This window comes from Sorex araneus, chromosome 8 (genome assembly GCF_027595985.1).
Source record: "Sorex araneus isolate mSorAra2 chromosome 8, mSorAra2.pri, whole genome shotgun sequence".
NCBI lineage: Eukaryota > Metazoa > Chordata > Mammalia > Eulipotyphla > Soricidae > Sorex > Sorex araneus.
This window is the reverse complement of record NC_073309.1, coordinates 23,362,405-23,389,845: the sequence shown is the minus strand read 5'-3', so window position 1 is coordinate 23,389,845 and position 27,441 is coordinate 23,362,405. Positions and strand designations below refer to the sequence as shown.

General features: G+C 48.4%; 1 protein-coding gene across 3 annotated transcripts in view; it reads left to right on the top strand.

Annotated features, from left to right (window-relative positions):
* The window catches only part of NUP93 (nucleoporin 93), a 107,102-nt gene that overhangs the window by 29,405 nt on the left and 50,256 nt on the right, over positions 1-27,441 (top strand). The window contains exon 1 of one of the 3 annotated variants that reach the window (XM_055146096.1): positions 22,915-23,344. The exons of 1 other annotated variant lie outside the window; for it this stretch is intronic. The gene's annotated coding sequence lies outside the window, so the exon portion shown is untranslated. Of the gene's footprint in view, positions 1-22,914; positions 23,345-24,865; positions 24,976-27,441 lie in introns of those variants that run through there. One more of the 3 variants, XM_055146097.1, reaches the window with a different exon arrangement.

The following is a 27,441-nucleotide window of genomic DNA, read 5'->3' as shown; positions in this document are numbered from 1 at the left end:
AAAATGGACGCTGTAGTTTCTCAGCATCAGGCTGTGATAATTTGTTGGGCAGTGGTATTGTTTATAAATTCAGATTAAAATCCTAGGGCTAAGCGACAACAAATGCCACCAGTTTAGTGGTTTAAGACATTAGAAATTTAAATATTTTCTTGCAGTTCTGGTGTCTAGAACTTTGAAAATCTAGTTGAGGGCATCACTCCCTCCCTGTCCAGGTTCTCGAGGCGTCGCTGATTTCTGGCACACCTGCTCCGGTGTCCTGTGTTCTGGGTGTGTGTTCAGATTGACCTCACCCTGCTCTCAGAAGGCCCTGCTCATGTGGGCCTGCCCCAAGCCCGGAAGTGCTCATTTTGAGATTCTTAAATTCCATTTGCCAAGCTGTTTCCAGTGAAGGCCACTCACAGATGCTAGGAGATAGGCGTTGAACGTCTTTTTCTGTGGATAACCGAACCCTGACTCCCTATAGTGCCAGAATGTTCTGAACTAAATTCATTGCAGCTAACGCAGCACCTTCGCATCAAGTTCTCACAGCTGTAAGGAGCGCTGGGCACGGCACGTGCTGTTCACGTGACTGCAGACTTGGCCCAGCGTCGGGCTCGTCCTCTTGTCCTCTCACAGGCGGCTGGGAAGTGAAGCGGACTGCCGTATGGTATGCCAGGGCTGAAGCCGGCTTGATCCCGTGCACGGCGAGCACCCTGCCCTCTGTCTCTCTAGCCCCTGGACAGATATTCTCAACCAGGAAATGCGTCTTTGTTTATATTTCAGCCACCCAGTGTCTTAACCTTTCCTTTCACCTGTTGGACTTGAGGCCTTTGCTCACCACTTTGGTTGGCCTGGAATAGCACTTTTTAATTTTTATGAAAACACCGGGGTTAGGGGCTGGAGCGATAGCACAGCGGGTAGGGCATTTGCCTTGCACTCGGGCCAACCCGGGTTCAAATCCCAGCATCCCATATGGTCCCCTGAGCACCGCCAGGGGTGATTCCTGAGTGCATGAGCCAGGAGTGACTTCTGTGCATTGCTGGGTGTGACCCAAAAAGCAAAAAAAAAAAAAAGACCGGGGTTTCCAAAGTTACTCATAATACGTTGTTTCAGTTGTTTAGTGTTCCAACATGGAGTCACCTTCCCTCCACCAGTGCCCCAGTTTCCCTCCCAATCCCAGTCTGTCCCCTTAGTTACATAACACATTTGCTTTATGTTGCTGGATAGCAACTTTTTTTTTTCATGTATATCTTTATTTTATTGAATCACCATGTGGAAAGTTACAAAGTTCTCAGGCTTATGTCTCAATTATACACTGCTTAAACACCCATCCCTTCACCAGTGCCCATATTCCACCACCAAAAACCCCAGTATACCTCCCACCCCCCACCCCCACCTGCGTAACTGATAAACTTCACCCCATTTTCTCCTTACCTTGATTACATTCCATATTTCAACACAAAACTCACTATTGTTGCTGGAGTTCCCCCCCCCAAAAAAAAAAACAGCCCTACTGACAAGGAAGCATTTGATAATTAGTTTTTCATTGCTGAGAATAACGAGATATGAAGGCTACCGCGGCTACGTGGTTTAGGATTTCTGTATTTTAGTATTTTAGTAATTAAGTCCAGGGAGATTTATGTTAGAAATTGCATCATTTCCCTTCCTGGGGCAGTATGGGGCAATGGCTTAGTTCACAGTCTAGAGACATGGCTGCAAGCAGTTTCTGGGACCACAAGTAGTCTAGCTGGCCTCCGGATCGTGGTCAATCAGCAGCAAAGCAGCCGCACTAGAGGGGGCTGCCCGGGTCGAGTCTCGGCAGAGCTCGTGCTGGTATCAACCCCGGCCCGAGACTTGATAGCACCTTAATTCTTAATTTCAGTCTAACACACCAAGGCTTTCCTTGTATATTAGTTCTTTCAGTCTTCTCAAATATCTCTTCTCATAGCCTGAAAATATAGTATGTTGGCTTTACAGTTTAGGGAAAAAAACAAAATATTCTTAGTGTTTCCCTACAGAGTGAACAGAAATTTAGATTCTGTTGCTGAAATTGACTTAGCAGCCAATACAAATCTTAGCTAAGTGAAAATTCATCCTCTTCTGTCAGAATGTCTTCTCTAAGAAAGCTAAAATTAAACTCTCAAAACAAAGGATAAAGTAGTTAATTAATGAGAAAGTTAGAATCAGAGAAACTGATTCATCATGTATAAGACTAACTACTGATTACTTCTTAGAAATTTGTTTTGCTTACCACATAGTAACCATAATAAAACATTCATTATTTCTTTCCTTTTTTCTGTCTCTGGCCTTAGAAAAATAGAGCATGTTAAGACCATTCTTCACGTATTTTTTAAATAATAAGAAAAGCGTAAATGGCTTCGGTAAGCATAAATGAATTATTTGGGACCAGAGAGATAGTGCGGGCCGTAAGGTGCTTGCTTTCACCCAGATGACCCAGGTTCCATCTGTGGCACCCCATATGATTCCCTGGTCACCACCAGGTGTGATTACTGAGTGCAGAGCCAAGAGCCAGCCCTGAGCATTACTGGGTATGGCCCAACATCTCCCCCCAGAACCTTCCAAATTAAGATATTACTGTTTAGATGCAGCTATATAATAGCTAAAGGAAACACAGCTGAGTTGTTGATTACTTGTGTGTTTGTAATAAATAGTGGCAAGTTATTGATAGGGAATTGATTTCAGAAATTCATTGGCAGTTTTGTGGAAACTGGTTTGTCTAGCATGGCTGGAGTGTAGGGGTGTTACTGGCATAATAGTAAGATTGAGGACGAATGTGCATTAAGCTTCCCTACTCAGAATCAGGTGAGGGAAAGATAGTGGGTGGGTGATACTTAATTCTGGGATTATTTTAAAGGAATTTTAGAGTATTTTAATCTTTTTAAGAAAGAAATCAAAACTCCAGTGTATAAGGTCAGGGAAGAAAAGAAAGAGTATATGTGTTGTATGTGAGTGTGTGTGTGTGTGTGTGTTTGTGTGTGTGTGTGTGTGGTGGGCAGGGGCAGGAAGAGACAGATGAGAAGCAACAGGGGCCAGGGCAGGGGAGTCACGTACAAAGGTGGTGCTAAGGAACGACAGAGTCAAATATCCAAGCCGGAGAGTCAACAGCACTGAAATCTAGAGGCCCACCTGTAACAGCTGAACGAAGAAAGGTGCCCGTCAAGTGGGCAGGCTGGAGGGGGCCCCAAGGGAGCCTGGGAACGTTGGTGAAGGGAGGTTGACACTGGTGGTGGGATTGGTGCTGCAATACTGCATTTCCAAAACCTAAGAGTGACAACTTTGTAAGTCATGGTGCTCAAAGAAAAAAAGAGATGTTCATTCAGTAGTCTTCATTATGTTCTGAAAAACTTTGTTATTGATTTCTCAGAGGGAATGAATGTTTTTCCAGTTTCAGTAAGCATCTTTCATTCTTAAAGAAAAAAAAAGGAAAGAAAATGAAACTAATTATGTATGCCAAGGAAAGGTCTTACCAGAACTGCTTTACTAATAAATTCAAGGAAGAAATAAGGTTTATTCATGAGTTGTGTCTGTTGTGTGCTGATTATTTGTGTGATGATTCTAAGAAATGGCTTCAGTCAGTAGAGCATACCTTACTTTCATAATTTTTCTGCTCTTAATATGCTTGATAGGCTTTTGGGGGTGTACTGGTGATTTAACCCAAATTGGGTGATTAGGAATTTTGAATTGATGAACTCTGAAGGAATAAAGCCTAGCTCTATTGTGAAGTGTTTTCACATAAGGGCAATACAGGAGACTTATGTGGCATCTAATGTGAGGGATTTGCCTTAAGCATTTTTGTTCATTCACCTCCTTTTCCCCTCTTGCCCCTGAGAGTCGACATAGATATTCTTGGTGACCTTTCTTTGGAGTTATGAGAGGACTAGTGAATGTTTGAATCTTGTCTCTCACAGCATCTGACAGCCTATCCTGGACTTAACCCGTAGACAGTGCTTTTGGATTCAGTAGTGAGTGACTCTCATTCTTACTTGGTCCAGGGCCTGTTTGGGAGAAGCCCAGCCTGTGAGAGAAAAACCCTCTCCTGGGCCCAGGGCCTGTGAGAGAGATGCCCTGTCCTGGGCCCAGGGCCTGTGAGAGAAAAACCCTCTCCTGGGCCCAGGGCCTGTGAGGGAGATGCCCTCTCCTGGGCCCAGGGCCTGTGAGAGAGATGCCCTGTCCTGGGCCCAGGGCCTGTGAGAGAGATGCCCTGTCCTGGGCCCAGGGCCTGTGAGAGAGATGCCCTCTCCTGGGCCCAGGGTCTGTGAGGGAGATGTCCTCTCGTTGGCCCAGGGCCTTTGAAAGAGATGCCCTGTCCTGGGCCCAGGGCTGTGAGAGAGATGCCCTCTCCTAGAACCCCAGGTACATTTTAGAGCTCCCTTCAGTTATAATGGTGGGACTGCATGTGGAAAACGTACAGGGCAGTGTGTATCTATTCAGGGCTGTGTTTCTGCCAGGTTTGGTCTCCTTTATGAACACAGAGTGTTCCCATCTACACCCTGTACCCCTCCCTCGATTAATGAACAGATTTTCTGCTCCTTAGTATTAAATGTTGACCCAGTATAAACCTCTGAGCAGGTTTAAAAGTGATTAACACTATCCACTATTGCAGCCTTAAAGCAAAGATGCTGTTTCTTACGACTTTGTTTTCTTTTTAAAATTTTATTTTAAATTGTGAGATAGAATTGTCCATGATTGGGTTTCAGTCATAAAATGTTCCAACATCCGTCCCTTCAGCAGTGGACATTTCTTGCCACCAATGTTCCCAGTTACCCTCCCGACACTCCCCAACCCCAGCCTGAGTCTGTGGCTTCCTCCCCCTGCCCTTTGATCATGATGGTTTGCAGGACAGGTACTATAAAGTTATCATGTGTATCCCTTTACCTACTTTCCACATCCAGTTCTCGTTCAAAGTGATCATTACACATTGTCACATAGGTCCCTTCAGTATCCTAACTGCCTCTTCCCCTTCTTCCAACTTGTGACAAAAATAAATGTAATCATGCTATGTCTGTCCCTCTTCTTCTGACTCATTTCACTAAGCACGATGTTCTCCATGTCCATTCATTTATAAGCAGATTTCATGACTTTATTCTTCCTAGGTGCTGCATAGTATTCCATTGTGTGGATGTACCATAGTTTCTTTATATTGAAATGGTAATCAAAAGTCTTCCTCCAGACACAAACCCTGACCCAGAGAAATTCACTAGTAATTTTTCTAAACCTATTGCCAGTCCTTTTCGAGCTTTTCCAGAAAATGAAGAAACAGAAACATTCCCAAACAGTTTCTATGAAGTATCATCCTTATACCAAAAGCAGAGACACCAGCAAAAAAAAGAAAATTACAGGCCAATATCCCTGATGAACACAGATGCAAAGATCCTCAACAAAATACTAGCAAATAGATTCCAACAATTCATCAAAAAGATTATAAACCACAACCAAATAGAATCCATCCCGGGATGCAAGGATGGGTTAACATTTGCAAATCAATCAACATAACATACATAACATACCATATAAATAAGAGGAAAAAATAGAAACCATAATTGTATCACTAGATGCAGAGAAATCATCTGACAGGATCCAGAACCCATTTGGGATTAAAAACTCTCAACAAAATGGAAGTTGAAGGAACATTCTTCAATGTAGTCAAAGTCATCTACCAGAGTCCCACAGCAAGCATTGTTCTCAATGGGGAAAAACACCTAAAAATCTTGCCTCTAAGATTAGGCACAAGACAGGGTTGCCCACCTAACTCTTTGGACTTGAAAATTGTTCCTATGCAGCTTATTTTATTTTTGTTTAATCAAATAAACCAAGAGGGTTTTTCCCGTAGGGCAGGGGATGGGGGTGGGGAAAGGACAGAAAAAACACCTGTAAACATAAAAAAGAAAAAGTGTTCTTTCAGAGGCAGGGCTGTGTTTGTGATTCAGTAGCCTGATGCTGATTACTGCGGTAAGTACTGAAATGATTTAATTTCTCTGCCTGTTTGTGATAAGGTAGACATTATGGCCCTGGCAAAGTATGCAATCACATTAAATGTCCTGTGAATGGATTAAAAATAGTAACTTTGGAGTAAAAGTGGTATTAAAGCCAATGTCTTTAATCAGTGTTAAAGGCATTGTCTGGAAGATGTGAGAACAGCTTTGATGTGAGCCAAGGATAAAGACTTGAGCCTTTTTGCTTATCCATTCACGCTTCCCTGTGAATGCAGGGCTTCCCAACCCGCAAGCAAATGGATGCTGACTGCTTTCTGAGCCGGCAGGAAATGACAGTTTTATTTGTTTTCTCCCGAGGTTTCTCTTATCCTGTAGTGAGCAAGGGGGGTATCAATTACCAAGTTCAAGAAGAAAGAAGTTGGGAATGGCTCTGTAAAGAGTATTTTGGAAGAAGCCCATGACTAAAGTATTTATCTGATGGTTAATAGCACTTCAGACAGGGCCCAGTCTCCCCCACCCTCCACCCTCCTCCGCCTGCTGCCTTTGAACCGCCTCCCCGGGCTCTCTCAGCCTGCCAATACCTGTCGATGCCCCAGCACTTTGGAGATGTGCACTGTCCACTGTCATCTGCTGTCTCTATTTTTAGGTACTTGCTTTCAGGAACCAGACCCGGGCCCCTCTGTTGAACTGCCGGGTAACTGGAGTCTCTAGATGCGGGGTGAAAAGTCTCCTCAGAGATGAGTGGGTCGCCGCAGACCCACCCACCCTCCTCAGATGGCACCTCCTGGCCTGGTGTGCCCTGTCACCAGCTGCTGACCTGGGGTCGCCGTGAGCATGTCGGACCCAGACCTTCCTAGGTGGCAGCCTGGCACGGGCACAAAGTGCAGTTCTTCTGTTCGAGTACTTGGGGTCCTGGTTTCTGCCCCGCCCCACTGAACCCCATGAAGGTGAGAATGTGGGAATGTTCGGAGTAGTTCTGTGGAGGGATAGGTGGCTTGAGCTAAGCAGGCATCTCCGTCCTCCTTTTCGCTTGGCAGGACCCAGAAAAGGAGCCAGGGGTGGGAGGGCAGCAGCCTCTGTCCCCTAGAGGGCGCTGCAGCCTCTGCCGCTGGGAGCCGGCGTGCACTGCTTGCGTTTGCAGCGTTTGTCTGTCCCACAGATGCTCCTGCCTGGCATTTGGGACGTGGAGAGGTGGAGTGAGACCCGGCGCTCAGGTGGCTGGAAGCCAAGCCGTGGTCTGTCGTCCTAGTCCGTGATCGGCTGCCAGGCCTGCGCCCCTTTAATTACCCTGCAGGACGGAGGAAGGGCAGGCCCTCGCTTCCTGCCAAGGGCCTGAGGTGCCACTAGCACCCTCCTGCCCACAGCTCTTACAGCACTCGGCCAAGCAGGACTGGGCGTGGCCCCGCTGCCCAGAAGCTGGCCAGAAAGAGCAAGGGATGCTCGTTGTGTGTCTGGGACAAAGGGGAGGGTGGGGTCAGCAGAAGACGAGCGGGAGTGTGGACGCAAAGGCTACTGTGCCGGGTGACTACCTGGAGGGGAGAGTTCCTCCGCCCCCACCCCTTTTTTTTCTCCCTGAAGAAAGAACGGTCTATTCTAAAATAGCTGTCACTTAGAGACAGGTGTAAACAACTGTGGGTGGTTGTAATATGTTTGATTGGCTCTGGGCACCCAAAATACCCGGTGTGATCTGATCTGGGAGCACTCCCCGCCCCCTCCCCAGCTATCTTGTTTATTCATGGACCAGAGTGTCTGTCCCAGCAGGATCGTGGCTCAATGGTCAGCGCCTGGCATGCCCTGCTGGTGGGCATTCACAGCAGCACCTGGCTCTGTTATGCCGGAAATCTTTGGGTTGAAGGAAGGTGATGGTGGGTGTGGTTCCTGCAGAAGGGACTTACTGGGTTGGTGTTTCTTGAGCAAGGTGGTTTCGCCCTCCCTCCTGATTTGTCTCTGACTGAGGCAAATTTTTATTAAATACAGTTAGCAAGTTGCTAGGGGAGAAAGGGGAAATGAGAGACAAGCAAAATACAAAGCCTGGAATTCTTAAAGATTCAGTAGGCATGAACGCGCCTTTCGGGTGGCTGGGGAAGGTCCTTAAGGCTTCTTCTTTGTCCTTGACCCCTGTGGAACAGGAACACGGGTGTGGTGGCTCGTGCTCCTCCCGCCACACCCAGTGGCACTAGTTTGAGTGGCGTATTTCCCCTCTTCTCCCTTTTTTCCTTCCCGCCACTCCCTGTCCTCCCTTCCCTACAGACTCCCTGTCTGTCCAGTTTCAGCAGCGTGCTGTTGGGCAGAGACAAGTTCTCGCTCCTGCCCTTGGGCTAGCCCTTCCTTGCAGCCCCCGTGCTGCTCGGAGCTCCTGCTGGGGATCCCTTGCTCAGTAACCCTCGGCCGTGGGAACTGTTTTCAGCCTTACCCTCATTTCTCTGACGAGGAACCTGGGCTAGGTGTGCCACACCCGCCCTGGTGTGCTCTGAACGCCCAAGGCTTGAAATTTCATCTTAGACTGGCTCTTCAGGAAAGGAGTGAGTTTTCAGGACAAGGAGGAAAGTAGGAGAAGTATAATATAGAAGTGTAATGGGGTGTTCATCTCCAGAAAAAAAGAATGCAAGTCATAATGCCAGAGAAGGCAGCCGCAGCTTTGAAATGGGTCTGGTGGTCGTTGTTCCTCCCCCCTGCATCATTGTAGGAGTAAAATAATGTGGGCTGAGAAGCTGAGAGGGACTTTTCTCAATTTTGACTCCAACTCCTGCCGGCTAGGGAGTGGGGAGGAGAGGTGAGTTTTGTAGGAATGCCGCATGCCTTCACCCCTTTATCTCCAGGTACTTGCTTTGCTGTCGCTTTCTGCTTGCTGGCTGGCGGTGTAATTGACTGAGTGAATCTCGGCCTGTTATTTCTCAGGTCTGCTGTCTTACGGATAAACCATACAGGATTTCTGTGGAATCTGGGAGCCACTTTTGGTTTCAAAACACCAGAGCTTTATGCTCGTTCAAATAGGTTGTGTTTGGCTTCCTCCTTGATCATTGTTTTATTTTGTTTCTGAGGCTGAGCTTGAGTAAAAGGATGATGCTAGAAGCAATTTAAAGGGCACATCAAATTTTTACTGTAATCCTGAACTATTGATTGTTGACTTATTTGTAGGTTTAATGCAGACCCATTTCCTTACTTAGCGTCTGACTGGCTATTAAGCCCTGGCAGTGTGCCGGAATGTTGAAATCTTCCATCTTCTAATATGATTTGGCTGTCCAAGGGTATATGTGTGTTTGGTTTTTAAAGGCACAAAGTCCTCAGCTTCCCCTGTGTATTGCAGAGTGCAGAAAATAATTTCTCTGTAGCAAAATTATTCACTTCCAGGAGACAGTGAGTTGACATTCAGCAGAACACTAACACCTGAAGTCATGCAAATTGGTCTGCCCTTTGACTGACCTCATGCAAAGGAACAGAGTTGAAGCCTGAGAGAAGGCCCAGCAGGGAGCTGAGTGGGCAGTGTTTCAGAGGAGGCCACGGCAGGTGCCCCGGAGTGGCTTCTGCACAGGGGACTGCGCTCCTGGGGGTTGACATGAGAATCTAACTGCAGTGCTGCCCTGTGGGAGCTGGGCTCCGTCGAGATGGAGAGGAGGTAAATGTTTCACCCTCTTTTTGCTTCTGGACATCTTTCGCTCAAATGAGGGGTGAACCATCACCTCTGAGCAATGATGACAGGAGTTAGATGAGTGAGAAACATTAAATTAGGGGTTTTGAGACCGAGTTGAGTCAAATTGAATGACTTTGCAAGGGAAGATTACTCCTCTCCCTGTTACAAAAGTGAGACATACCTCATTCAGAGGACTTGAAAAAGGGTCCCATTTTTGCGCTTCTCTCTTGGGGGTCAGCGGGTGTGCTCCCAAGGAGGGTCCAGGGCCAGACTGGACTGCAGTTCAGTGGTAGGGGGACCCTCATACTCCTGGCCGCCAGTAATGCTTGGGAGGCCCTGGGGCCCAGGGACAGGACCGACCCCTGTAGTGTCTCCAGCCTTAACCATTTCTGAGTTTGTTGACTGCTCTTTCTCCCCTTGAAGTTGTCAGAACAGCAGCTGACTTGTTTGGACAGGGTTCTTTTTATTTATTTATTTATTTATTTATTTATTTATTTTTGCTTTTTGGGTCTCACCTGGCGATGCACAGGGGTTACTCCTGGCTCTGCACTCAGGAATTACCCCTGGCCGTGCTCAGGGGACCATATGGGATGCTGGGATTTGAACCCGGGTCGGCCGCGTGCAAGGCAAACGCCCTACCCGCTGTGCTATCTCTCCAGCCCCATCTTTTTTTTTTTTTTTCTTTTCTTTTTGGGTCACACCCAGCAATGCTCAGGGGTTACTCCTGGCTCTGCACTCAGGAATTACTCCTGGCGGTGCTCAGGGGACCATATGGGATGCTGGGAATCGAATCCGGGTTGGCCGCGTGCAAGGCAAACACCCTACCCGCTGTGCTATCGCTCCAGCCCCCTGGACAGGGTTCTTGATACTACTGAACAACTACTTGAAGTGTCAAAGGACATACATTTATTTCAACAGAAAGGTGAGAAATTACAGGGTCAGTCGAACTATCAAGAATCGTCCTCATGAGTCATTTCTGGGTACTTGCTATGCAGTGGCATGCAAAGTTTTCCACTGTTTGTATTTTCATGCTAGGGACAGTACTCGGGCCTCTGCTGCCAGGCGCCCCTTGATTCTGTAACGGAATGGGAAAGCTCCTGAGTGTGCCCAGTGGGTCGCAGTCCCCCAACCTGATGGTCATTGAGAAGTTCTGCGACTGTTCCCTAATTTGGAGCGCTGGGGGGGGGCAGGGGGGAGATGATTTTTATTTTGAGCTTTGAAGGCACATCCTAATAGACTTCCCAATTGTGTAATACTTGGCAGGGGTTGGTTTTGTCTGTTGCCCCCTTACCCCCTGTTTCTCACTGCTTTATTTGAGTTGGCTTGAGTGGATGCTGGCATCATCTTCATTTAGAAGGGGAAGAAACTAAGACCAAGATAGCTCAGTTACTGTCACAAGTGGAACTTTTTCGGGGGTGGGGCAAGGGAGAGGTTTTGGGCCACACCTGGCGATGCTCAGGGGTTACTCCTGGCTGTGGGCTGAGGACTCACTCCTGGCTGTGCTCAGGGACCGTGGGCCATGTCAGATGTGGGTTGGCTGTGCAAGGCAAGTGCCTACCCACGGTACTGTCGCCCTGGCCCGATAGATGGAACTTAAAACTAGATTATAATGAAGACCTTGCCCTGTATCCTTAACTCTGTTTTGCTGAGGAATGAATCAAGAGGGTGGGTAAATCTCACTCTTTTTTTTTTTTTGCAAAGCTAACATACTCAGCTCCTTTGCCACTCACTGGTCATAATTCTTACGGTTTGGAAACTGTGTCTCCCCTGGGGTCTTTTCTTGTTTTCTTTGAAGTGGCATTTCCGTTCTCTCCTTTCCCCGTGGAAGAATTGTTGGTTGAATGAAGTGATGGTAGGGAGGGAAGCGGGCTGCCGGGCAGAGTGAAAGAATGACCTAGTGGCCAGTCTCACTCTCGCCATCGGAGACACACGGGAACAAAGGGTGGTCCTGCTGCCGGTCCTGCTGGTGCAGCACACGGAGGGTCCTGCTGTTTCATGTTTTGGTTTTGGGCTATCCCCGGTGGTGCTCGGAGCTTTCTCTGGGCTCACTCCTGGGGGGCGGTCAAGGGGCCCTGTGTGGTGCTGGCGATTGAGTCCGGGTTGGCTGTGTTTAAAGCCTGCCCGCTGTTCTCTCTCTCCCCCTTCAGAGGACTTTTCTATGAAGAGGTCCAAGGTTTCTTGAAATTGGTGACTCTCAGGCCTCACTTGGATGATGAACTAGAACAAATGCCGTGTTTGGATCCTGAGGTGGAATAGATTATCAGGGTTCGGACAGATTGTTTAATGTTTCCTTTTTTTAAATTTTTTTATTTTAGGGGGCTGGAGTGATAGCACAGCAGGTAGTGCGTTTGTCTTGCACATGGTCGACCCGGGTTCGATTCCCAGCATCCCATATGCTCCCCTGAGCACCGCCAGGGGTAATTCCTGAGTGCAGAGCCAGGAGTAACCCCTGTGCATTGCTGGGTGTGACCCAAAAAAAAAAAAGGAAAAAAAATTTATAAGTTACTTGACACTATTTGATTATATTTAACATTCAAACACCAGTCCCCCCACCATCACACCTTCCCACCACCAAATTCAGGATGTTCCCATCCCAGGCCCCAATCCCTGTCCCAACACACAAACGAAAGAATCTGTAAGATTGGTTTTGCTTTTCAGACTCGCCCATGTTTGGCTTTCTGCTTTATCCTGCCTCGCGTCCTGTGCCTTTCCGTCCTTCCAGCCTTTTGATCTTCTTTTGTTTGTCTATTCTTTTTGCTGCTGTTCTTCTGTATCCCGTCTTTCTCTGTCCCTGTCCTCCGGAGCAGCCGTTGTTAATGGGCATAGATACCCCCCGCCCCAAGTTTGAGCAGTGAACCCAGGGCGGGCGAGATGGTTCCCGAGCCTGGCAGATGCGCCCGCCCGCCTGCCCACGCGGGCCCTGGTGCTGCAGGAGGAGCGGCCGAGGAGGGCCCTGGGAGCCGGCCCGCGGCCGTGCTTCCCACAGGCCCCTTACTCTGCCCCTGTCGCCCCAGAGAGGGGGTTAGTTCCTCCATCCAGCTAGCCTGGCCGTGTGTTGTTTGCTCTTTCATTTGTTGCCCTAAAGTGTCTCTCCATATTTCCAGCCCTTCCCTGAAGCCTTTGCTGGTAAGGTACTTTTTGGGGTGCCTGAGTCAACTTGACAATGAAGATCTCTAAGAATTCTCTGTTTCTGTTAGAGTACTTAGGACAGAGGGGTTTAGGGTGAGACTGTTAGAACTTAGTAAATTTTTGTCTGTTTGCTTTTTGGTCTTTTGGCTTACACCCGGCTCTGAGCTCAGGACTCGATCCTGGTGGGCCGGGGGGATCATACGGGGTGCCGGGGATGGAACCTGGGTCAGTACACAAGGTAAGCTTCCTAACCGCGGTACTATTTCTCCGCCCTTGCCCCCCTCCTTTTTTCTTTTTCTTTTTTCCTTTTAGGAGTTATGAGGGGTAAGAACCGGCCAGGAAAAGGGAGAGAGTTGGTTGTGTTTCTCATGTTTTAGGAATGAAGTTGAAAATCTGGAGCTCACCTTCCTCAGTGCTCTGCAGCATTTGTTGACTGTTCATCCTGCTCTCGTCTGAGGAGCGCCGTGGAATGGGGTTTATTTTGGAACAGCAAACATATTGCAGCGCCTTCAGGCAGCTAGGTTTCCCACCTCATCTTTGTCTTCTGAAATAGCTTTCTACCTCAGCCGGGCTTTCATTTCCTCCTTCCTGCCGCCCCTCTCCGGAAGCGCCTCTGGCAGCCAGAGAAGAGCTCTTGGTCAGGGACTCCGAAGCGCAGGGCCCAGCATGGCCGAGGCCGCTGCCACCACCTCACCCGGGACACCCCGACTCTCCGAGCCCACACCCAGCCCAGGGGAGTGGCGCCCAGGATCGGCGTTAACCTGCCCACCAGTGGGGGATCTTCCAGGCTAGAAGCGACCGCTGCGGTGTCGCAGACTTCCTTAGAAACTTAGGCATTCGAATTGGCCGTGATTCTCTTTCCCCCCCAAATTGAAAACTGAGGCGGTAGCTCCAAGTGTCGTTGCCGGAAAAGCCACCCACACCCACCCACACCCACGGGGCCCGAGGAGCCAAGGGAGGAGAGGAGAGGGAAGTGGGGGATTAATAATTCCATCTTAGTTGCGCATCATTATCCTCTCTGATCGCCTTGAGCGGATACACTATTGCTTCTGCAAACGTTAATAATTCATGGATGGACTGTGCCAAAGGGAGGCCTTAAATCTGGTCTCTCAGCAGATTAAATACACTGTCTGCCGTCGGGAGGAGCCGGAGAGATGAACGATGGGCTTGTTGTTTCTGTTCCTCGGCCTCCTTTCCCCGGAGTGCCCCTCCACTCCTCTCATTCGCGTTGCGTTTACCCCTGGCCCCCAGTTAAGTCAGTGCTGGGGGTCCGTATCGGGGTCTACCATGAAAGACATTGGGGTGTTTTCATAGCTGCTCGGAACAACAGATGCCATGAGAGGAAGCAGAGAGTCAGAATAAGCATTTCCTTTGAAATGTCTAAATCAGTCTGCATATTTGAAAAATGTATTAAAATGTGTGGCCTGTGTTTTAGGAATTATTTGAAGTAGCTCGTCTTTGGTTGGAAGAGTGATCCTATGTACAGGCAGTTGAAGGTGTGTATCATATTACTTGATACGTAGGTCTGGTGGCATTTTCTCATTTTACAGATGAGGAAACTGAGGTACAAGGTAAGCGGCTTGTGTAAGGTACCCAGCACTCGGTTCTTTTGGCCCCAACTTAAGTATACTTTCTTCCTCCTTGCTTTTACAAATCCTCTGTAGCTGGCTTCCAGGGCACTTCACCAGATTGACTCCCACTCCCCTCCGGAGGGGCGGCTTCACAGGCGCACCTCTGATTAAATTCTAAATGTCAGCGCGCTGAGAAATGGCCACAGCCCGAGACTGTTGACAGTTCCGGTTTTAGACCTTCTGGATAGCAACCCTGGGGTCCTGTAGGTTAATCAGCGTTTGTCGGGTCCTTAACCCTATGAGTGTCACTTTGTTGAGAGCCCCTCTTTATTAGATTTTCAGTGTCCTAGATCTTCCTGAGGGCTCCTTGAAATGTCCAGTATTGACTAGGCACAGGAGAAGGAAAGTAATGGAACTGCAGGTGGTTTGGGCTCCTTAGTAGTTTGCTGGGGGGAAGAAGCATGTGAGTAAAATCAAACCATTGTTTTTATTTTCTTTCTTGCTTTTTTTTTTTTTTGCGTGGCGGGGGGGTTGGGGGGGTGCAGTGGCGGGGACACACACCCGTTGATGCTCAGGGGTTATTTCTGGTTTTGCACTCAGGAATCACTACTAGCGGAGCTTGGGGGACCATATTGGATGCTGGGGGTCCATCAAACCTGGGTCACCCATGTGCAAGGCAGACACCCACTCTCTGTCCCGTTTTTTTTCTTTCTTTCTTTCTTTCTTTCTTTCTTTCTTTCTTTCTTTCTTTCTTTCTTTCTTTCTTTCTTTCTTTCTTTCTTTCTTTCTTTCCTTCTTCTCTTTCTTACTTCTTGATAGTACTGCATTTACTTTATTTTTTTGATTTTTAAATTTTATTTTCATAAAGTTATTCACAATAATTGATTACATTCAATATTTCAGTACCAATCCCACCATTGTTACACTTCCCCACCACCATTATTATTTTGTATTGCTTGTTATGAATAGTTTGAGATGTCTGTAAGGGTCTATCTCACAGTGATTCAATAAAATGGTAAAAAGGAAAAAAAAATAGTATCTGATGTTGCGCAGATGCAAAAGTGGCTGCGCGCTAGAATTCTAAAATTGTAAATAATTGGAGTCCTGCGGCATCTCTGCAGTGAGCTCCTGTCTCGAGATTCATTTGTGAGTCTCTGCATCAGGGCCGTTAGTGCCGTGAATGGCACCTGGAGGCAGTTTGTGGGTGTGACATCCAGGACCTCGGAAGGACGGGAGACCGGAAGGGGCAGCCAGTTCCCAGCTCCTTGAGGCCTGGGGTTTTAGTCACTGGTCCCGCATACCTGGGTTTTCAGTGGATTCACTCTCGTGCGTGGGGACTCGGAATGAGCTTGTGAAGGTCGGCCGTGAGGGTGTGGCGATTGGGGTCTGGAGGTTTGTGGCGGCCGGGCTTCATTTGGGGCAGGCGGAGGACAACGCCTGGTCCGCTCCGAGGCTCCCAGGTGCAGTCAGCCTGGCGCAAGGTCCGGAGACATCTCTGCGGCGAGCTGCTCGCTTCCGACACTCGTTTGTGAGTCTGGATCGTGGCCGTTATGCTGGTTTTCTTTCTTCCCCCTTCCTTCCCTCTCAGTGATGCCGTGTTGTTTGACCGAGAGTGGCACACGTTCCGTTGTGGCTCTAGCCAGGGATCACACAGCAGCTCTCCGTGGCCTCCCTGCCGGCTCGCTTTCCCTTCAGGGCACACCGTGCCGCCCTGCTGAGGGGCCTGCACCCCTTCCTGTGCTTCTCACGGGCACCTGGCTGCCACCAGCAGGAAATCGAGTCTGGGCCAGGGTCGCAGACCGCAGAGCTTTCTGAACTGGCGCTCGTGTGGGCACCGGGTATTGGAAGTTGTGATTGTATGCCGGCAAGCCGAGCACTGTGGAGCCCTGCTCCCACCCAGCTCAGGGCCGAGAAGAGGCTGTTGGCTTGGGTTGTGTTGTCCCTTTACTGGACACTGGAGCTCTTCCCGGGCTGAGTGTGTGTTGACTGTCGAGCCGCATTCCAGTCCCCGAATGGGGCTCATGCCTAGCGCTGCTCTTAGGGATTACTCCTGGTGGCCTCGGGGGACCCTGCTGGGTGCCGGGGACAAGCCTGGGTGAGCCCTGTGCAAGGCAAACCCCTGACCCACTGTGCCGTCACTCTGGCCCCCAAACGGATGTTTGATTTGTCTGAAGGATGAGGAGTTGGGGTTTATGGTAGGGTTTAAGCAGAGGGGGCAGGCTCCCTCCCCAGATGGCCAGGCCTCTCCTTACCCATACAGGACCTCGCTCTTTCTGTCTCAGTGCCCGGGCCAGCGCATGATTCTGAAATCTTGTCGCTGGGCCTCTGTGGGACAGTTCTGTCCCTGCTTACTCGTGGGCGAGACCCCTGAGCACCGTGCCTGTCGCGGGGCCTCTCAGCTGTACCACAGCAGTCCCTGCTGTCCCGGTGAGACGCCTGTGCTCAGCTCCTGGGTCCCACCTGGGTGTCCGAGCCCTGCCTGAATCGGAGCTGTCCTGGGCGTCTGAGCACTGACTGCTGTATTCTGCCACCGTTGGGGCCCTACCTGGTCGTCCCTCAGAGAGAGAGAGGAACGGGGGGCAGGGGAGGCAGTGGGGGGAGAGAAGAGAAGTTCCAGAGGCGAGAGGGCCCCATTCAGAGTGCACAGCGGGCCTGGTGTTTGTAGGCAGCCTGAGTTCTGCAGCCCAGGCAGGACCCTTGTCTCCCTGGCCTGGTGGTCTCCTCTGACCGAGGGGAGAAGGGGTCGGCGAGGACACATGCGGCGTCTTCCCCGTTACCTCTTCCTGTGGAACCGGCAGACAGGGAGGCACTTACATTGCAAATTCACTTTTTTTCTCACATGGGGTAGTCTAGGTTTGTTTGGGCTTTTGGGGGTCAGGTTTGCTTTCTTCAGTGTCATTTCACTGCAGTCTTTTTTGGTTGTTGTTACCAGAGATTAAATCCAGGCTGTAAGGAAAGTGGTCTACCCCCAAGCAAACTTTATTACATCCTTATGCCAGATTTGATTTATTGCCTTGAGAAGTGCCATTGTCAACTTGTAATTGAGATTAATGATAAAATAGAATTCTGCGTATAATTTCCCCCGATAGACAAATTTCAGGGGACTATTTTCTGTGTTAGTGGATTTGAAATTGTAACCAGTTTACAAAATAAGTTGTTGTTTCCTTGTTTAAATTGTTGAGGATCGGATAATTTTTAAAGTTTTTCATTCTGTTCAGGGATCTTGTATTATAATTTTTTTCATCAGCTTTTGACCTTAGTATTTCCTGACGGCAGAAATGGCAGACATGTGGTACGTACGGCGCCATGAAAATCAAGACTTCTGTGCCGTCTCTTTAATAACGACAGATAACGGCCCCACTCGAGAATAATCAGATCCAAACTCTGAATATCCGACAGAGACCGTGGGACAGTGTCACTCTAGTGTTCCTTTCCAAAACACCTCCCTACTGAGTTTAAAATAGGATTTGTTTAAAAGAGTCCTGTTTCCAATCAAGCAGGTGCAAAGTCCGTCTGCAGTGTAGAGCACGTTGGTCACAGCGCAAGCACCCTAGAAACCGTCTGTATCCGCCATCCATGACTCCACATTCCAGGAGGGCCGGGTGTAGGCACAGCCGAGCACTTGTCTTGGTGCAGTGCCCCACGGGGTCTGTGAAAGCTTGGTCTGCAAGAATCCAGGCTGGCAGACACGCCTCTGGACAGGAGGGCGCCTCGCCTCTTGAGTTTCTGGGCTGCTCCTCCCCCTTCCACTAGGTCCTTAGTCACAGCCTTCACAGCCTCTGCTTCAAGCTTCCCGCCTGCTCTGGTGTATAATCAGTACCAGGGCCCAGTCTCGAGGCGGCTCGTCAGCTTCTCAGGGCAGAGGCAAGTCTCTTTCCCCTCTGTTGCCTAGTCCCTGAATAGAGAAGTTTGTACACAGGCCACAAAGAGTGAACTTTAATTTGGCTTACTGCTGAATGAAGCCAGATATCTTCAAAGGCAGAGGCCTTCAAAGGCCACCTACATCTAGCACTCTTCGCCTCAAACAATACTGAGGTAAATGGTATTAAATAAAAGGAGCAGGTTGGGTCTTCCAGCTCTCAGCTGATTTGCCAGGACAAATCAGCTGTGAATGCCGCACTCCTGACTGTGACCAGGGGCCCTCTCGTTTCCCCTGAACCTCCTTGGCTCGCCGTGCCCCTGAGAAGGAAGCTGACTTCGGGAATTGAATACTGCTGGTAATGGTGCTTAGTCACAAAAAGAGCCTACTGTCTCTGTGTACTGGCCAAGAACCATCTTAGCATCTGTCCCACTGTGCAGGGCTGCAGTTAACTCAGGAGCCAAAGGAATTTAAAACAACAAGAGAATATTGAGTTCCCCTTTTAGAAGTTGCCTTCCCCAACCTGGCTGTGCACCTGGTGCCCCTAATGCAGATCAAGGTGCTTGCCTTGCACGCGGCAGACCGGGGTTTGATCACCCCTCCAGGAGTGTGCCCTGAGCACCGCCAGGTATGCCCCCGTCCCCATCCACCACCCCACCCCCTCGCCCAAGCAAACAAGCGAACAGAAAACCCCAAATCAATGAAGTGGTTTCGTGAAGCATTTGAAGACAGCACTGGCGAGCGCCGAGGGTGGTCGGCATGGATGCGCACGGGCAGCCAAGACAAACACTCCCGCGGCAGGCAAGCCACACCGGAAGGCAGTGAGACGAGATCTGCCATGGCGTGGGGGGTCAGAGGAGAGGAACGGCAGGCGGGGGCAGTGCTGGAGTCCGGAGGAAGGCCCTGCAGTAGGCATGACTGGGCAGACGCTCAGCAGTGGATGGTTTGTTTGCCTTTCAGGAAGTGAGAGGGAAGGGAGTAGGGGCCAGATCAAAGTCAGGGAGGGGGGTCAGAGGTAGGAGCAAGTGCCTGTTTGTGGGGTGAGCCCGGGCAGGTGAGAGTCAGAAGGAAAGGAGCCAGGAGTGGGCGTGTTTGCAGACAAGGGTTTGGCCAGTGGAAGTCTCTCACGAGATTCCAGAGACATTTGTAATAATCCGTCCCAGGGATGAGGCCCGGGACCAGGGTGGAAGCAGGGAAGAATGGAGAAGAAGAGACGCACGAGAGCCCCTGGTGAGCCCCCCACACACACGCAGGGCCTGTTCCTGGCTCTGTGCTCAGGAGTGACCCCTGGCGCTGCTCAGGGACCGTATGTGATACCGGAGATTGGAACCATGGTCTCTCGGGTACAAGACGAGTGCCTTACCTCCTGTACCGTCTCTCCAATCCCAAATCGGGTTGTTTGAACAGGGCAGAAGTGTTTCTTGCTTTCCAGGAAAAATATTGCCATGACTCTCAGTGTGCTATTCTGAGAATTCCTTAAAAGACTATGGGGGTGGGTGGGGACTGAGATAGTACAGCAGGTATGGCACTGGCTTTGCTTGTGGTCAACCCAGGTTCAATCCCCAGCACCCTGTATGGTCCTCAAAGCCTTGCTAGGTGTGGTCACTGAGCACAGAGCGAGGAGTAGGCCTTGAGTACAGCCAGATGTGACCAAGAGCCAAGCAAAAGGTATTAGTTAAAGAGATTGTATCAGGTGATGGAAGCAACAGCAGCGAACTTTTCTATAGAATTGTAAAGAACAGTGTAAAGGCATGTGTTGTTGAAATTTTATATGGAACACTGAAAAATGTAGACTCTCTCTCTGGAAATTTGGAGATCTTTATTACTTACTTGTCACTTGTCACTTGTCATCCTGTTGTTCATTGATTTGCTCGAGCAGGTGCCAGTAATGTCTTCATTTATCCCTGTCACGTGCTAGTGTAGCCCAATGGCGTCTGCTCGCTCCAGGAACACGAAGAGCCTCAAACTGTTCATTCAGGGTCTTGACAAAGAATTCTCTCTCTGACAGAGACTTTTATACACCTTGGTTGTGGTGGCGGTGAGACCTATTTGCCTCTGCACTTCGAGCATCTGGGGTTTTTATGTAGCGTGCATATCTGAGTAAATGGCACTGCAGAATGGGGCCGTGCACAGAGGATTTTGAAGAGCTCAGCAGCGTCAGTCTTCTGTGGTAGAGAGCTCAGGTAATCTGCATTTGTATAAGGAAGGCCCTTTATATCTTATATTAATAAATGCTAATTCTACTAGTTATCTTCTCTTCCTGTGTTAGTTTTTGGTGTTCGGGGCTATAAGATAAAGCCATAGGATTTATTTTTATTATCCTCATTACTGTTATTATTATTTTGCTTTGGGGGCCATACCCTGCAGTACTCTTGGCTCTGCTCTCTGGGGTCACTCCTGTGAGTGCTCAGGGGCCCATCCGTGGTTCTGGATGTGAACGTGGGTTCTGCAGTGTTGGGAGGCAAATGCTGTAACCTGTATCCTGTCTCTTTGACGCACACGCAACCTTAAAACTGAAGTACCAAGTAGACCTGGAATGGGTCGCGTTGTCTGTAACTGCTGACGGGGGAGAGGCGTCTTCGCGAGCTGCCTCCCTTCCCGCGCGTTCACCAGCTCTGTCGGCAGGCTCGGGAGTCCGGGCTGGAGGATGCAGGGTGGGCCGGCCTTCCCCTGCGCCTGCTCTCGGCTCCTCTAGCCGGGCAAGGGGTCGGGGTGGCTTGCAGTCCATTCCCTCAGTGTGTGCTGGGGAGGGGAGCGTCTCAGTGCTGACCGGTGCGGGCGCTTCATTGGTGTTTAAGTGAGTTAAGTGTCTTCCCCCACCCTGGTCCTCCCTGTAGTGAACTTCAGGGGTCCCCCTCAGTGAAATGGCTTGACTCTCACCCCACTTGGGTTTCGGGGTGTTTTTCTTTCTTCCCCTGACGTCCCCAGGCAGACTCCTCCTGGGGCGTAGCCTCCATGCTCCGGTCTGTATCTGATGAGACAAAAGAGTTTGCTTCTCGCCCTGGTTCAGAGAGGGGTCCCTCAGGATAGCCTTTTGTTCAGTAATTGGAGCATAAGCTGAGCCTGGTTCCTGCAAAGCTCCCCACCACACACACATACACACACAGGCCCCTCCACCCCCATCCCTTGGTGCAGTTTCTCAGCCGCCTAGTGCTACCTTGTACTGGGGCCGGCACGGAGAAGCCTGAATCGCTGAGTGCTGACCGCAACTCCTGTGGCATCTGCCCTGGCACCGGACGGCTCCGTTGGTGCAGCTAGATTTATGCTCGGACAGAACCCGGAGCCGGAGAGCTCTGCGGTTTCACAGTAGTTGTTAGCACTTGTACCTCCAAATTATGCCTCTGGTGCTCTCGGTGTGAATAAAAAACAAAGGAAATCAGGACTGGGTTTTCATATCACTAATGTAAGTCATTGCTGTTCACTGCTTGTGTGACAGTACGTGCATCTTTGTCCGGCTTTTTAATTTTAGTTTAATTTTTTTAATAAGTCTGAAACATTTCAGCTGAGCATTGAATTCGGTCAAAGCTCTGATATAAGAAATATTAGTGTTTTCTTTTGCAAAGCGGCAAAGTCCGTAAAACTTGACTCAGCTTCTTTAAATGTCAAAATGATTGTAGATGAACAGGAGCCTCGAGCAAATTCTACATTCTAGGGAGCCGCATTAACACTTGCACGCAAACATGCCGTGAAATCGGCAGATGCGGCTGCTCTCGCCTCACCTCTGCATCTGCTCGGCACGGGGGCAGGCTTCTGGGTTCTGCTCCTGAAGACGGAGTGGTCTTTCTCTCAGTCTTTCTTCTGTGATCTGCACCATAATGGCACCCACCACCTGGCCTGGCTTTAATCATCTGGTGTGGTTTCCTCTTGGCTCTTTCCAGGAGCGTGTCTGGAATTGCACAGCCCTTTGCTGCATTGAATCACTTTTAGTGACAATGGAAAAACACACGTTAGTATTTTAATGTCTTCTTTAATTTTCAGGTTATACGTTAAAACACAGAGGGGGGGAATTCCCTTTCTGAGGATCACTTTTAAAAGCAGCAGTTGCGGCAGTCAGAGGGTATTCCTGACTCCCATATCATACATCTTTCCCTGAGTGTTGCACGGGAAAGTGACGGTTAAGCCGGGCGTATGTTAATCAGAGGTCTGCATCTTCCCGTGTCACTGGCAGTTTCATTGGCTGTGTATTCCTGAAATGCAAATAACCTCAGTTTTGTTCAAAGCTGTAATTAATCTGACTAGTTATCTAAGCAGCATCACAGCCCTCTAACCCCATCTCGGGGCGGTGAGTGTGTGATTCTGCGTGAAGGACAGTGCGGGTGGGAAGGGCACCCGGAGCCGGGACGCTGGTATTTGCTGCATCTACGCGTGCTGTAGGCTAAAATGGCAGAAGCTGTCTGCGGCTGTGTAAAATCTTTTAACTACCATTTATTTTAGCATCGTGGCATGTGCAAATTCCTGCTGCTCGGTTAAGGGACCAGCCTCACAACTGGTGTTACAATCTGTGGCCACAGCACTGCATCACAATGCAGCAAAGGCATTTTCCACGTTAACCAAACATGACAGCTGAAGCGATTATTAGCCATGCAAGATGTCGGAAGTCATCAAAAATTCACATCAGAGTAATTGAAGTGGCTTCGACGGGGGAGGGGGTATCCTAGCATTTCTTGCCTGCATGTTGTCTCACCCCTTCTTAAAGCTTAACTTGGTACAGTCCGTTAACAATAAAATACCCTTCTGTAACCTATAAACTGTTACTCCCATCAGTTTGTGCTTTCAAACTGAAGACTCGGGCGGACTTCTGCGAATTCGTGCTGCGCAGCAGGGATGCGGTGGGGATGCCGATGCGGTGCCCCAGGGCTTATCCGCACCTTTTTTAAGGAGGCCCTGCAATCTCATTGTCTAATTGGCTCTCCAGTGCTCCCCTGTCATATCAACATTTGCAGGGTATTCTCCTCTCTCTCCTCTCTCTGTCTCCATCTCTCTGTCTGTCTCTGTCTGTCTCTGTCTCTCTCTCCCCTTTCCTCTGGACTCCTCCCTTTTTCTCAACACCCGCCCTGCTCCTCCCTCCCCCGCCCCCCCTCCCCGCTTCAGTTCTGTCTCTTTGGAGTGGGAAAAACTTGAGCACTGATTCCAGCCGCGCTCAGCCCACATAGAAGGTCTGGGAGAGCTGCAGTGACCAACAGCACCGGCCAGTGTGAAACTCCTCTGACGGCAGCTGCAGGTAGGGCCCCCTGTGTCTGTAAGGAAATTCCAGGGCCGGTGCACCCTGCTGTGGAGAGCAGTAAGCGTGTGGCTGCAGTACCCACACGCAGGGTCTTGGTTTGTTTTTACAGTTCAAGACAAAGTCAGAGGCTTTTAGCTTATGTCATAGTCAATTCCTCTAGGAATGATCAGGTTTGTGTTTTGTCGATCTCATAGTTTTCTTTAAAATAAAAAAAGTCTATTGGGTGGGGCAGAGGATGTCTGCTGAAAGATTTAAATAGTTGGTTATTTCAGACTTGTGCAGGCTTCATCTTTAGTAAGTACTGTGGACCTGCCGTCGGGTTCCAAGGATGACTGTTAAGTGCAGCATTCTTTTCTATGAGGTGGAAAAGAATTTCTGTGCTAAAACCGGGCTCTTCTTTGGGATTGTCATGGCGTTAGGGAGAGAGACTGAGACCTTAGCAAAGAATTCAGACCTCTCTTTTCCTTTTTCAATCTTTTTTTTTTTTTCATTTTATATTTTCTTGTAGGAAAAAAGTACTATTTGAGGTATTTGGAATTTCTCATGGGAAATATTCTTTCATAAGACTTTAAATGCAAGAAATAAATTCTAAGATGTGAATTCTTAAGTATCATTAAATTACATTAATGCTGAAGTATTATTAAAATATTGACAGTTTAAATTGAGAATTCTTACAAATTCATCCTCCAAAAAAGGTATGAGTCCCTTAAGTGTATTCAGATTTTTTTTAATGTAGAAAATAATCTGTATGTGTGAAATGAAGACTTCTCTGAGTTGTATCAGCATTATCTGGAGGGCAACCAGATTATAAATGTTGCCTACAACACTTTTAATGCCTTGATTAGTATCAGAAATAAAATGCTTTTCATTCAGTGTTTAAATGCAGCGTGCTGGTTTTTCCTTAAACAGGACAACGGTGCATGTCCTTTTTTATCCCGAGGACTGTATCTGTGTCGTGGGACCTGTGGGGTCCGGACCTCTTCAAAGCATGGGCTTGAATGTTGCTCACCTCCTTGAGAGATTTAACTGACTTCTGAGGTGTGGGACTTTCTGTATTAGGCAACTGGGGCTGTCCAGGTGGGGTGGGGTGGGGGGTGGGCGTGGGGGGCAGCTGAAGGAGAGCTGCTCCTGGAAGGGAGAGAGGAACTCTGAGAATTTTCTCCTCTCTGGCTGCCCATGCCTCTGATTGCTCTAAAACTCTGGCGAGTGAAGCTTTGCAAAGCATTGATTTCTGAGATGAGACAATGAGCTGTGGTTTGCATGTTGTAAAGATGGAGGAAACCTCACACATGAACCCTGTGTGGCGATGACTCAATTATCCATGCCTTGGTACAGTTGCAAATTATTTTCCTTTGTCTGAAGTGGGTGGATGCCAGCGCCTTCATCAGAGCTCCTTAATTTAATGTATGGAAAATGTCTCAGCCACCATTTTTAACAATTAGCTGTCTCATGGTTGAGGTGGGCTGGGACCTGCAGGCAGCCGCGGGGCCGTTCCCTTCCCGCCGGCTCCTGTGGCACGAGACCTTTGTTACTGTCAAAGTCGGGAATGAATTTGCACACTGCAGAGAAGAGTTCTCTAGGAGGGTGGAGAACATGCCCAGGAAGAAAATGGAATCCTTTTGTCTACAGTAAGTATTTCTCGTATTCATATAGCGGCAAGAGGCTGACAATTTGTCTTTGGTTGAATGGGCAAAATGGACATTAAAATGAACTCTCAGATATTAAAGGTGTAACATCCTTAGATGGATTTGGGTGTGTGTGTGTATGTATTAGTCACCAAGCATGATAAATACTTGAAATATAGGTTTTTATGGATAAATTTAACATATGCTTTAAATTCATCCTTCATTAGTAACTTAAGTTAATGAGAGGTATGAATTTATTGCTCTTCAAAGATGAAACTGAGAGAAAGATGCCCCAACCCTGCTTATCTAAGACTTCTCGCTTCTTTTCACTGTTCTTCACAGTTGATTTTCCATTTCTGAAGAGAATTGCTGCATTTTTTTTTCTTAAGAAAATGCTTCTTAGATGTGAAGGTATATAATAACTGGCTAAAATGCATAAAAAGAAGTGTTTAAATAGCAAGATTTGGTCCTGGAAAAATCAGTAGATTAAGGCTTTTAATCTCATCCATGAGGATAATTTCTAATGCCCTCTGTTTAATTAATAGAGTGACTTCAAAGCTACTTGTGGAAAACTCTTGTTTGTGATTGTAAGCTTAGAAATCTTGATTTTTAAAATAATTGGATTTGACTTGGCTTATTTCTTTGTTCTTTTTTACTGTAACTAAGAGGAAACAGCAGATTAAACTTTGATTTGTGTGCTTATCTTTTTAATGGCGCTAAACCGTAAATAATTGGTAGTAAGTGTATTTTACAGTAAACTGCCATGACGTTTTTTGCTCCAAATGCTCTTGTAGTTGTTTCAGGAGCTGAGCCCTCACAGTAGTGGGTATCTGGGAGTCCTTTGCTCTCGATACCAAGTGTAAAGTAAGAGCCAGCCGCTCTGGGAGGTTTTGCTTTAGCTGCTGTTCATCTTACTCCCTGAATGCTGTTTTCTTCAATTAACAGGCATTTTTGGACTAGAGCGGAAGATTTTCACGTCAGCCTTTTCATTGAATACGAAGGCTTATTGTCCTAATGCTGTTGAGAATCCTATGTGGATTCCATAAATCATGTGTAAATCTTATATTTGCAGCTTAAGATGTTACATGTCAACATAATTGTTTCGGAATTCCATTTTAACTGCAGATTTGCTTGCATAAAATGTTGGGTTAAAAGGCATGATAGGTCTCCTGAAGCTTTCCTTGGATATTTTAAGCTGAAACTTGGTTGGTGATTCTGGTCCTTCCCCCCTCAATTTTCCTGGCTTTATGTAATCTGGGTCCTTGATACTCTGGGCGATGGCAGCATCTCCCTTCTGCCCTGCCTCCTTGCCGCCGCCACTGTGGCCCGCTCAGGTTGGCCCGCTAGCAGTGTGGCTCTCCTTCCGGGTACTTGCAGGAACACCTGCGTCTCTTCAGTCTGGAAGCTCTTTGGTTTTCTCACAGTCTTAGCCTTACTGGTTCTTTTGGCTGTGCGAAGTGTACTTCCCTCAAACCTTTGGAGACCAGCAGTGCCATGAAGTAGATAAGCAAGCCTGTTGGCCAGGCCGCGAGGAAACATTTCTGTGGCACTGAGATGGCCGTGAGGAAGGAGGAAAATGGCGTCCATCCCCAGGAGCACTGTGACAAGAGGCAGCCTCGTGGGCTCTTTCCTGTCAGGCGGGTGGGAAGCCTCCCAGAAGCATTGTCTCATGATATAGAGCCCCCCCCTTTTAAAAAAAAAATTCTAATAGAAGACAAAATTTTGAATTTTCCTGAAGTCTTAATTCTGAATGTTGCCTTTTAGGCAGTTACTGAGCTTAAGATTTGCAAATCATTTCCATTATTGCTTCTGAAAGCCCTTGTCTCCACCTTTCGCTTCAGATTCTAGAAATGTGTTTCTCACAAGGTGTAGTATGGACTTCCGGGAAACAGAGAGCATGATGTTCCTTCTTGGTGGCAAGATGAAACCAGTTCTGTGAGAAACACACAGTTGACCCTTGCTCCTGGCTTGCACTCTGGCTCTTCACTCTCCGTGGGGGCTGCAGGTTGACCGCCTCCCATCACCTCGAGGTGTGTGTGACTTTGGAAGCAGGCTACCGCCGACAGTCATGCTGACGTTAATTTCTTTCCACCTGTTTTCCACCTCACAAGAGTTGGAATTTTCGAGAGGGCTTAGAGTTTATGTAACGAAACCAGCTCATTCTACAGTTACGTACAACAGGGTATTTGGTAATTAGACAACTTTCTCAAGGTCATCTGTCTGGATAGCAATTGATTTTTGCTCCAGCTCGCGGCCACCTGACTCCTTGTCTGTCACGTGCAGTGCCTCTGTCCCCGTCTGTCTCCGTCTCTTTCTCCTCGTGAGCTCACTGGAGACTGATGGATGCAACGGATAGAGTTTTTCAGCAGTCTGGCTTTGCTCTCGCAGCTCGACTCGCTGGGGTAGGAGTCTGCTTGAGCCGAGCTTGCCACCCCTTGGTGTGTTGAGGCGATAACTCGTTTGTAAACA